Source organism: Nylanderia fulva, unplaced genomic scaffold, assembly GCF_048542155.1.
Source record: "Nylanderia fulva isolate GAGA-0341 unplaced genomic scaffold, ASM4854215v1 Scaffold9, whole genome shotgun sequence".
NCBI classification, from domain to species: Eukaryota; Metazoa; Arthropoda; class Insecta; order Hymenoptera; family Formicidae; genus Nylanderia; species Nylanderia fulva.
This window is the reverse complement of record NW_028191026.1, coordinates 2,688,658-2,701,080: the sequence shown is the minus strand read 5'-3', so window position 1 is coordinate 2,701,080 and position 12,423 is coordinate 2,688,658. Positions and strand designations below refer to the sequence as shown.

General features: G+C 29.8%; 1 protein-coding gene across 7 annotated transcripts in view; it reads left to right on the top strand.

Annotated features, from left to right (window-relative positions):
- inaE (inactivation no afterpotential E) overlaps nt 1–12,423 on the top strand; it is a 57,265-nt gene that overhangs the window by 10,581 nt on the left and 34,261 nt on the right. The gene's annotated exons all lie outside the window — the stretch shown is intronic.

Sequence of the window (12,423 nt, the reverse complement as noted above, 5' to 3'; positions counted from 1 at the left end):
ATATTCAATGCCAGTGATTAATAGAGATGCGCATTAATTCGACATTTAAATTTGGACAAGGAGAGAATCTTGGAAAAATATATTAAAACAATTTTATATAAAATATAAAGATGAATGATTTTTGAATCATATACACATGTTCTTTTTTTACATAACTGTTTTACTATTATTTACTCTACCGTTTGCATAACTTTACAATATTTTAACCACTTGAGTGATAACGCATATATGCATCATGAGTATAGATTTAAAAATATTGTATCAATTAGGGAAACTTGATATGTATTGGAGCTTTTGAAGTCGTAGATTTTAAGATCAAAATTGCAAAATCAAATATAGCGATAAATTGTTGGAAATTATATTATTAAATTATAAATTATATTATTTGATTACAATTATTAATATTATAGTTATTTAGTGTCATATAAGTAATTAGTTACTTTATTAAAAAATATATACATATATATATTTTTAATTTTTTAACAATGTAATACTATAATTATTTTTAATTGTAAGAGTTATTTTATAAGTGTTCAAACAATTTAATTTTGCAATTTTAACTTTATAATTAACATTCTCAAAAATTCTTATATATAAATATCTTTTATTTCATTAGAATAAATCAGCTTACTATTATTGGCATTATTTTCACTTATAATTAGTGTCACCAAAGTGACTTAAGTGATTAATTTTATGTAAATTTTTTAAGAATGTATTTAATAATTTATAACGCATATTTAACTCGTTGAAAATATATTGAATTATTGATACGAGTTTAACAATTTATTTCAAATTGCAAAATCGAATATTATATGTTATACTTGCATCAATTGAAAAATTCGTGACCATTCTCGTGTCACGAATACAGTGACACGATTGCATGTTTCATGAAGTCTTTTATGAAAATCAATTTATAACAAATCGACAAAATTATGTAAATAAAATCGGAGAGAGAGCGAATTGAGGAACTTTTTTGAAAGAATCTTCGGAAGGAAGATTGCAGCTTTCCAACCTAGGAATAATCGATTTTTAAACGCGTGTTTACAATCCGTCATCTCGGACTGAAAAAAATTTATTAACTTGATTAAACCTTTCAACTAAATTACTATTTTGTTAATTGAACTTATATTAGTATTTTAGTCAAATATACGTTTTGTTCAATTTAATATGTTATATTTAATTTAAATACTTTTATAGATGTTCAATTAATAAAATAATTTTTAGTTGAAAGGTTTAGTCAATTTTTTTATTGGACGAAATTATGCAACTGCAAGAACAAGAAGTTGCGTGTGGCAATTCTTCTATACTTTTGCTCTCTCGTGAAGGCCTTTTATTTATTTACAGAAGTAATAAGCGACGTGTTTCTGGAATGTGCGAGAGGCTCGTGCAAACAGCGCGACAGGAGAGTTTCTCTGTTTTAATTAGTGCTTTTATACCTTTCATAAAAGCATAATGTTCGATTTTATTGATGTACGATGATACGTACGGTGAGATTAAAATGTAAATTTATCAATCTCTATTGAACATACTCGTGTATTCTCTAACTAAAAATATGTAGGAACTTTTTTATATGTTTATTGCAGTTTGAAAGTGAAACAAATATTTGAAAAAAAGATAAAAAGGATTATGAATAAAAGATCTGAAAATACAAAAAATAGTCAGTCATATCTTTTAATTTCGAAATGTCATAATAATTTTTAGCTCTCTAAATAAATATTCATACTATCAACATGTATAATAATATTATTTGAATATTATGAAATATTACAGTTATGATATTGTATGACATGATACAGAATCTTTAATTTTTTTCAACTAAATAGATGTTGATGTTCTAAATTATAAAATATTTTTTTCCATATATCTGTATAAAAATATTCGAAATTATAATGTATTAAGTTCATTTTCGTTACATGATATTTTTTTGGATTAAAATATTTGCAAGTAAACCCGAAATTGAAGTTAATGACGATTGTTCGTTATATCGTTTAAATATGATATTATTATCATTGTGTGATTCGATAGCACTGACAAACAGTGATATCACCGCATATTGTCATATTGATTTCACATATGTGTAGTGGATTTTTATGAGATTTTTATGATCATGTTTTCCATTCAAATGTGTACAAAGATTGCAATTCGTTATTGCGAAAACTGCGCGTGTATTGCATTTCGTCGAAACTTTATAATATCGCCAGCTCTAACGTTCACCACTAAAACTCGCGGGACCCGTTTGTGAAATGTTATTCTCCGGTGGATGATTTCGGACTTAAAATTCATATAATAATCCGATGAGGAAGAGAGAGAGAGAGAGAGAGCGAAGGAGACACTATTATATTTGAGAGATATAGAATCTCTCTTCCCTCGAAAACTTTTTGTTTATATATTCCACAGTTTAAGTGGCTGCATAACTTTACATATGCATACGTTACTGGATAGATATAAATTATATTCGCGGAAAAGTATAATCGACACGTGCATCTGCATATAACATCTGCACGCTACACCGATATGACGTCAAGATAAACAACGCGGTTAATTAAAATTTTAGGAAAAGCGAGAAATAAAAGTTCCGTGTATCCGCGGTATGCATTTTCTTTTATGCAAATTTAACACTCCGTTGCACTTATAATGACGTACGTTTGTCTCGCGAGAAAAAAAACGTTATCTATTTTCCAACAATATGCATGGTTATGAATTTCAGAACGGGAATTACATTCCGGCCAAGAAAAAAATTAAAAAGTAAGCGGCATTTAATCGAATATCGATACAATTTTTATACGTTAAATTTACGTTTACGATTTATACGCAAGTTATGCAAAACGTGATAAAAATGTATGCAAATCAGTTGGCAATCGATTATATTTTTTTTATTGCGATTTCTTCTATTTTTTTCTTAATCGAATAATACAAATAATATATTCTCCGTAAAATTTTTTATTCGGCATATTTTTTATTGCGATTTCTATTTTTATTTTTATTAAATGAAATTATATACAAATAGAATTTCTTCTTAGAATTTAATTTTAAAAGAATTTTATAAGAGTTTCTTTGATTAATATTTATCACAATTAAAAAATATTAATATCTACCACAATAAGATATAAAATATGTTCGATTAATTTTATTAATATTTTTCATTGTGATAAATATTAATCGCAGAGATAAAATTCTTCCAATATCATATTGTATACCATGATTACCATAATTTTCAGGAAATTTTAAATTTTAAGAGAAAATTCTCTCCGTATACAAATAATAATAAAACATTTTTAATAAAATTTTTATTTGCGCAATAAAACTAAATTATACTAGCTGCGCGACAATATGCATATTTTCTCGGGAATGTCTCCTTTTGCATGCACTGCACGTTGTCCCTTTTATAGTTCCTTTCCCCGACTAACTTTCTTTTCCCTTGAGTGGCTTGTTTTGAAGTTCTGACTTTTCAAATGGAAAAATCACTGCGTCGTTTTCCGTAGATAATGCAAACGCGCCGCCGGTCGCAAAAGTGATTTTAGTGCATCGCTCTTCTCGTTCAAGCTCTCCCATTTTGACATGCACTCAACACATTTCGATAAACGAGGGCAGGAAGTACCGCGTCATATTTTTCTAGACCGAGTGTTTCTCGAGCTATGTCTCGCGAACGAGTGAAATCGATTTAATAGCTCACGATCACTATTCAATCGTATATAACCAACATTTTTAAAAATAATTTAGCTCTTTAGTTGCATCAAAAATAAATCATTACATTAACAGTAAATGTAAAATTACACACTAAATAAAGAAATGTTATGCACTTATTATATATGTATGTAATTTCACACTTATTATTCCTATTTTTTTAACATTTGTAAATAAATAAAGAATTGTTTTCTCTTTTCAATATATTGTTGAATTATATTGCGCAAAACGAAAGCCTATTCTATTAGAATTTTATTATATTTTACACTATATGTATTTTTTCTTTTTCTAAAAAGTTTTAATCATTAGCGGCAATAATTATATATCTAGCTTGTTACACTTAAAAAAATATTACAGAAATTATTATTGTTATTTATTAATTAATTATAAAACTTCTTATTTAATTCTGTAATATTTTGTACATCTTAGAGGATGTTTTATTCAATATGCTGAATAGATTTGTGCAAGCATTTTTTTATTAAGTAACCATAGTTACGTCAATTTACAAATGCTTTGAAAAAGACATGTTTATAAACACGCTGCTTTTTCTTTTCGCATGAAATATGTTTATGTACTGCCAGTCTCGCAAAAAAATTTGAATGGTACTCTAAGATGACGAGTTGGCGAGAAGAGATGCTATACTTAGTCCACCACGCTCGAAATTACGGATGCGCGAAACGGACTGTCAAATGGCACTGTGACATTTCACATTTCGGAAATATGTATTAATTTCTGCTCCGGAGTGTGCTACTTTGAACCATGTAACCGGCATCACGAGGTCGATACGCGCGTGCGACCTCAATAAACCTGTATATATATTTTATTTTAATTTGATTTTTAGCCACTCTGCTTTTGTACCGAATATAGGAAAGAGATTTGACTTTTTGACCATGCTTTTTTTAGTAAATAAAAATGTTGCGCTTGTGTGCTCGAGGAATTTTTATTGCGTTTTTATCGTCAATTTGGTTAAAATATCATTTGGGAAATTTCGCATGCATTGTTTGCGATGCGCACGATTTGTCCTGATAAGGTAATCCTGACGGGGTAAAGGGGACATTATTGATCTACGGTGTCGATGTCACGTGAAATCTGATACGGGTACGAAAATAGGGACCATTCGCAAATCTTTCGTCGCCACGAGAGCCAACAGTCAAACAAGCCTAATCGCAGGAAATCGGCCATGAATATTATTCCAAATTTAACGCGTCCAAATGTCGGACACAAATATCATTTTGATTTATTATCATATTTATTATCATTATTAATATTATTAATATTATTAATGTTATTAATGTATTAATAAATTAATAATACATCATTAATAATAATAAGATTTATAATACAGAAATAATTTTTGATGTATTACATCAATTGCGTTTGTTTTTATTATAATTTACGTTTTTCCGGGTGTACAATAAAATACTCCGAGATGAGAGAGAAACACAGAGATTTAAAAAAAATTGATTTTTTGGTACTTATTTTGCCTTTTCCGGAAACCGGAACTACATTCTTGTTTCGCGTTCCAAAATGTCAAAGTTTCGAATAAAAAGATTGATCAATACATTATGAATGCGCGTGAGCGAGGCCTAGCTTTTGTCTCTTCCCTCTCTTTTATACTTATGTGCGAGCTATGAATCATTTAAGGGTGACTATACTTTTACGAGAACGACATGTGTGTTCTGTCATTGAGTGTGTTCTTCGCTCGATGTCGCGATGATCCTCGAACCTTTCCTGCTTATACAAGTCTGTACGATACAATTTTTATGAAAATCATGAAAATAAATCCAATCACGACTTCGATGCTAATTATTAATATGTGTGTAATATCCAAATTTTTATCTAAATATAGTTTTAAAAATATATTAATCTTGCTTATCTTATCGTAGAATTTAACTTTTAGTATATAAGTTTTGCTTTAGCAAAATTTTATCTGAATTAATTATTATAATGTATTTAAAATGGAAGATCTATTAAAATATATGTTAGTAATTTTTATAAAGATTTTATTGACGCGCGAAAAACAGAATAATAAATTATCTTGCGAATTAATATATGCGCAAAATGGCACGTACACGAATATGATTCATTTATTTTTTGTTATGTTAATTTTCGTATACAATAACAAATATCATCGACATAAATTTATTTCCTGCTATAGATTTGTACGAAAAATATATGTTGTAAAATATATTTATTCGTGCTATTTTTAATTAAATTATAAATATATTAAAAAATTCTAATAAATTATATATTTATTATAATATTTTAACGATCTGATAATTGTATCGCGATAACTCTTCGACCACTGCGGTAAAATCACAAATAATCGATGACACATCAGTGCAGATAATAATATCAAATCAATTTCATCACGTATGCATAAATAATCAAGTTTCAACTCATTGTCAAAATTTCTATTAAATTACGCTGTTTATTGCATGTGGCATTGGCGTCATGTTTATCAATATCAAATGCTTGATTAAAGTTGATCTTGTGACTGAGAAGACACCCTAAAAAAATTTATCAACTTGACTAAATCTTTCAACTAAATTACTATTTTGTTAATTGAACATATATTAATATTTAAGTCAAATATACGTCTTGTTAAATTTCATATATTTAATTTAAATATTTTTTATTTTTAATTAACAAAATAATATTTAGTTGAAAATTGTAGTTAACAATTTTTTTTCAGTGCAGAAATCGCGCTTTAATTAAAGAATAGACATACATAATCGTTAAAAAAAAGAAAAATGTAACATTATCCGCTCGTGTACCGAATATACTATTTTTTTTCATCATGCGGAAGCTAAATATACCTGTAGATACGAATCAATCTCTGTCTTTCTTTCTCTCGTCGGGATTTAAAGTACATTAGGTATACATACAGCCGTTAGGTGACGTTCAACTTTTATGTTATAAACGTCAGCGTTATTTAATTTCCGATTTTATTGCTTTATTTATATACGGAAAGCGTGATATAATCTGCTTGAAATTAATTTTGAGATCATTGATTCTTGATAACAATTTTTATATGCACCTGTTACACGTTTCTCCCCATTTTCAAACGGAATTTATTTTGCATATATTTTATTATTTGTACCATTATATTTATTTTGTTATAATCGAATTTAATTTCTTTAACGCCTCGGAATTTTGTTACGTATCGGAAGGAATTTATTTTACTTTTATGTACGCATGTAGAGGGTAATTTAATAATTTAAGAGTAATTTAAAATAATTATCGATAATAAGAAAGCAATATTTGAATGCATCTTGACAAATTTTGCCTCTGCTCTCTCCTCACTCTTATTTTTATTTATATAAGTTATTACTTCAATCATCAATCTTTCTCAATGTAACATTACATAAAACCTAATTAGTTATTAATGGAAAGAACTCGCTGATTTTATGCAAATGTATGTCTCACAATCATTGTAATCTCAGTTTTGTATTCCATTCGGAATTACAGATCCATTATCGGATTTAAAATTTCAATATGCTTCGACAGAAAGCACGTTTTTTTTAAACATTTCTGTAAGGTATATTTTTGTATTGACTACGATACAATATTTTTCGGCGTCATGAAAGTCTTTTATTTAGTTGACTTTATTTGAGTTATTTAATTACTCTGTTGTGTTTTCGATGCATAAACTTATTGTTAGTAATAATAACGCGTACTGAATCTCAATGAGAATATGAATTATTGAAAAACAGCACGATAGGAATAAATAATCTATAAAGTCGGAAAAGTTATTATACTTGAAAATTATGCGAAAAAGAAGGAGAGGGATTTGCCTCACTATTTTCCTCGGCGTATTTTTTCAGAAAAAGATTGAAGCTCTCCGTCATTTTTCCATCTCTCACATATCTATATATTATTTATAATAGTATTTTCTTTTCCCTACTGCTATATTTATTCTTCCTCCTCGAGCTCTCGATCGCGGTCCATTTAACCATCGAAAGCCACGAAAGCCATGAAAGTTTTAAAGTTTGACGAGCAACAGCCGCGCATCGCATAATATAGTCTTCAAAATAGACGCATCTCACAATCTTATCCTCCCGTTCGCGATAAATGTTCTTCCGCATCTCGACTTCTCGATCGACGACACGAAATTCTTCTCGACACCTTCCCGCAACAATACTTTGCGAATATCTCGTCGACATATATCGCACTTTGCATGTTCGATATCACGTACATGTTCTCTTCTATTCATCGCGCTGTGTTAACTCTCAACTTGCTGATAAAATTATTATTAGGTCAGAAGCATAATTATAATTGCGATGAGAGTAAAGGAAATATAAATTGACCAGATTTTTTCAGATTTTTTTAAAGAAGAGATAATATAACAGATTTTTAATATATACGTACACTGAAAAAAATGGTTAACTTGACTAAACCTTTCAACTAAATGTTATTTTGTTAATTGAACTTATAAAAATATTTAAATTAAATATATTAAATTTAACAAAACGTATATTTGACTTAAATACTAAACGTACATTTGACTTGAATACTAAAATATTCTGACTTAACAAAATTGTAATTTAGTTGAAAAACATTTCGAGTATAATTTGTGACAAATTACAAGCCACTTATTCATAATTTTTCATGCGTGTCGCATTTCTCTTAATATACATAATAAATTTATATATTTTACTTCACAAATATTTTTTGTATTAAATAATATACAAAATTACAGATAGAATTCGGAATTGCCTCTCTGTGTTCTACAATAAATTGTCTAAAAGAGTTTTTAGCGATAAGAAAAGATAATAATTCTACAAGATACACATGACCTATTTACGAAGATAAAAAGAATCGATCGTACGAAAATTTGGATTAAGAATATATGTATATGTGATGTTACTGATCCTTGAAATTATACGAAAAAAGGGAGATAAGATATATATGCTGGCGATAATTGTGTATTATAAAGATTTTCTCCCTCGCGCGTGCTTATATGGTACTTAGGGGTGGTCCCGAGATTTTCTCGATGAAACGAGACCGGAGTATTCATTCTTTCGTCCGTGTGCTACATGTCTTATTCATGACCCTCGATGTCGCCTTATCACGCAACTGGGTCGCCGCGATTCATTGCGTTTTGTACTTTGATACGTGCGTGACTCGCGACGATAATCGCGAATGATTCCTGGCTCGTCGTGATTCAATTTGGGAGAACGACCAACTTTTCTATCCGGAATCAACCATAGAATAACGTGTTCGGACATTCCGCTGTTGGAAAAATTCCGCACTTTTCTCGACAATGAGAGTGATAAGCAAATTACCACAACGTGATGTATATTCTTTGCCATTAACGCGATGTGTCATCGGTTTTATTTGGAGTCGAATAGATGCGTCACGCGACAACATTTTACATTCACTTTTCTCTAGGAATTTGTTTACGAGGAAATTTATTTATAGATGTCTCATTTTGCAACTTGGAAACTTTATTGATTGCGAATTAATCATTCATTTCAGGCAGATATTTTAAATCTATTTTTTCTCCTACATTACTTTTTACTTTAATACTTAGAATTCGAGAATTAAAAGTTATGCACTGGGAGAATTTTCTCTTAGAATTTATCTTGAAAATCAGTAATCAGACAATATGGTATTGGAAGAATTTTATAAGAATTTCTTTAATTAATCTTTATCACAATAAAAAATATTAATATAGATATAAAAATAAGACAATAAATAAGATACAAAATATATTCGATTAATTTTACTATGTACATATTAATATTTTTATTGAGGTAAATATTAATCAGAGAAAATTCTTATAAAATTCTTTCAATACCATATATTGTCCCACGATTATCATGATTTTCGGAATAATTCTAAGAGAAAGTTCCGTGTATATATATAATGTTAAAAATTAATGATTTACGGTTAAATAATAATTTGTATTAAAGAAAAATTACTATAGGATAGTTTCCTTGTACATCTTCTCAATATTCAATTGACGAAAATGTACGGAAAGCTTGCGCAAAGATAAAATGTGCGTATCCAGCATGCATTTTCTGCTTATGACAGGGAATATAGGTACATGGATTCTCGCCAGATATTTTCTCATTTACATCGAGGGACGCGATTTAATAAACACGTCACGATTTTATGAATGTGGCTATCGTGTTGCCATAAATCAGGCTGCCTGCGCGCGAAGTCGATTAATTGCCGACTATCGCTTTACACATACGTCTCTCGCGATGTAAAACGACTTGGTCGACAAATGGCGCTTTGATAGAACAAGTCAATTCGCGATATTTGCTCATGCCCTATTTCCTTCGTCCGCAACTCGAGAAAGAAAGAGATTTATGGATAACTGATAGTTCAAATGTCTCGGAAATGAATTATTTTTGAGTAATTTTTCTTACGTGTTTGATTAGTAATTATTTTTAAATAATTATATTCATTCTTCTTGAATTATTTTATGATTGAAATAATTTATTAAACACAGAGGATTTATTATTAGAATTTATCCTGAAAATCATGGTAATCGTGAGACAACATAGTATTGTAAGAATTTTATAAGAGTTTTTTCGATTATAATATTTACCACAGTAAAAATATTAATATCTATTACAATAAGATATAAAATACATTTGATTAATTGTACTATGTACATATTAATATTTTTTATTGTAGTAAATATTAAGCAGAAGAACTTGTGAAAATTGTTCCAATATGACGTGTATGATTCTTTTTGTGAATATAATTTTATTATATTTTTTAAAAGTTTTAAGGTAAGTTTGTCAGACTTTCATTGAAAGACAGGTGACGAAATTCAATGAAACAACATGAAATAAAAGAATATTGTATAGAACTACATGGTTTGTTTGAATCCGATGTCACACGTCTATACTGGCGCGACTTTCGATTTTTTCCGAACGAATGGTCCCCGTCCTTAATATAGGGGGTAGTCGAGAACAACAGGGTGCACCACCGCCAAATAATTCCGCATCCCCAATTCCCCTGGCACGAACGCGAGGGTGCAGGGATCCTTTTGCGTTTGATGCAAATCCACCCGCATCCCCTCCGCGAATTCGCCATACGATTCTTCCCTTCGGATCGTAGAATCGATACACCGGGTGTGCCAGAAATTACATCTCCAACAGAGATGCTTTTCAGCACGAAAAAAATTTAACTTCAGGGTGTCTAGCGGTCAGGGAAATCTGGAAAACTGGACATTGCCAGAAAATTTTATAAATCTAGAATTGTCAGGAAATTTTACTATTTATCTGGATTTTTTCACATTATTCTACATTTGTCTCAATAATTTGAAATTTTTTATTTAATAAATATTAACTTTTCTTTGACTCCCAGCATGCTAATTTTCTATGTTGTTAAAAATTGATTCATCTACAGCGTGTTTGTTAATTTATATTTTCATTGTCGTGTTATTTTATTTTAGTGTGTTTGATAGAGACAAAACTAAAAATTTGATATAGTATAAATTGAGAAAGTGATTATTTAAATAGTTTATAGTGACATGTTTGTTTCGATTATCGTATAATGCAGATTGTATAATTAATTAAAATTTTTGTTTGTGTAACTCTCGAACCGTTTCATTGTTGACAAAAATATCTCGAGGATTTCATGATTTAACTTTTAATTGATTTATCATATGCAAATTATATATTTGAAAAAAATAATATTAAAAAGGCAGGGAAAAAATTAATTTCTGGTCTTGGAAAATCTGAAAAAGTCAGGGAATTTTTTTCATTGAGTCTGCTGGACATCCTGAATTTTTCTCGACATTAAATAATGAAAAATAACTTGAAATAAGACTTTTTCGTGAAATAGAACACGCATGAAATTAACTGAGAATTAATTTTTTCGATTATTTATTTTGTTTCTCGTATTCAAGTTTCTTAGATCAGACTCACTTAATTTTCACTAATGGAGACTGGAAAATTATAGACAATTTGAATGAATCGAAGCAATCGCTATTCATCTTGCTCTTATTGAAAATAAAGCAATTTTTGGGACACCCTATATAACGTGTCGGTGCTTCGTGGCGATAAATGGCCCTTTGTCCCTACGGATCGGAACGTAAGAGAGGTGGCACTTTTGGCCACGCCGGAATATAAATGGTCGCCCAGATGGAATTTTCGGCTGAAACTCCTAAGCTTCGAGTCTTTTTCTCTCGAGGTGAACTATCGTTAATGACTCTTTTTAGTTCGATTTTTTATCGTACATCAGTCTAAGAGCGACGTTCGCTCTTAGTTAAGGATCTTACACTCAAGTAGATTTTATCGAGAGGAAAATCTCTCTTTTGTCAAAAAAATTTTGGTACAAATTCTGTCTTTTATACGTCTCTTTCTTACTTTACATCGATGGAGAAGTTCGATAAAGTAGCGGAATCAATCGTTACACACCGTCTTGCAAAATGGTCTCTCCTCGCTTTTATATATTTCGTTTCACTCTCGTCGCAGATCAATCAATCGACGAATTTATATATCGCCGAGATTGCTTTTTCACGTACAATCGCCGTTGTGTGTGAAATCGCGCGTGGTTATAGTCGGCAGCAGTGGATTTTCATTTACACTATTTCGGTCTCGCGCGCTCGCCATTTTCCGATATACCGTGAGTGGGTTATCGTTGATTGCTACAGCGGTTGTGACACGATCATCGGCACTGATTTCGAATCTCGCAATTTTATGTACTGGAAAATTAATCCGCTATGTAAATCACGATATCTCGTAATAGCAACAAAACAATCTTATATATACA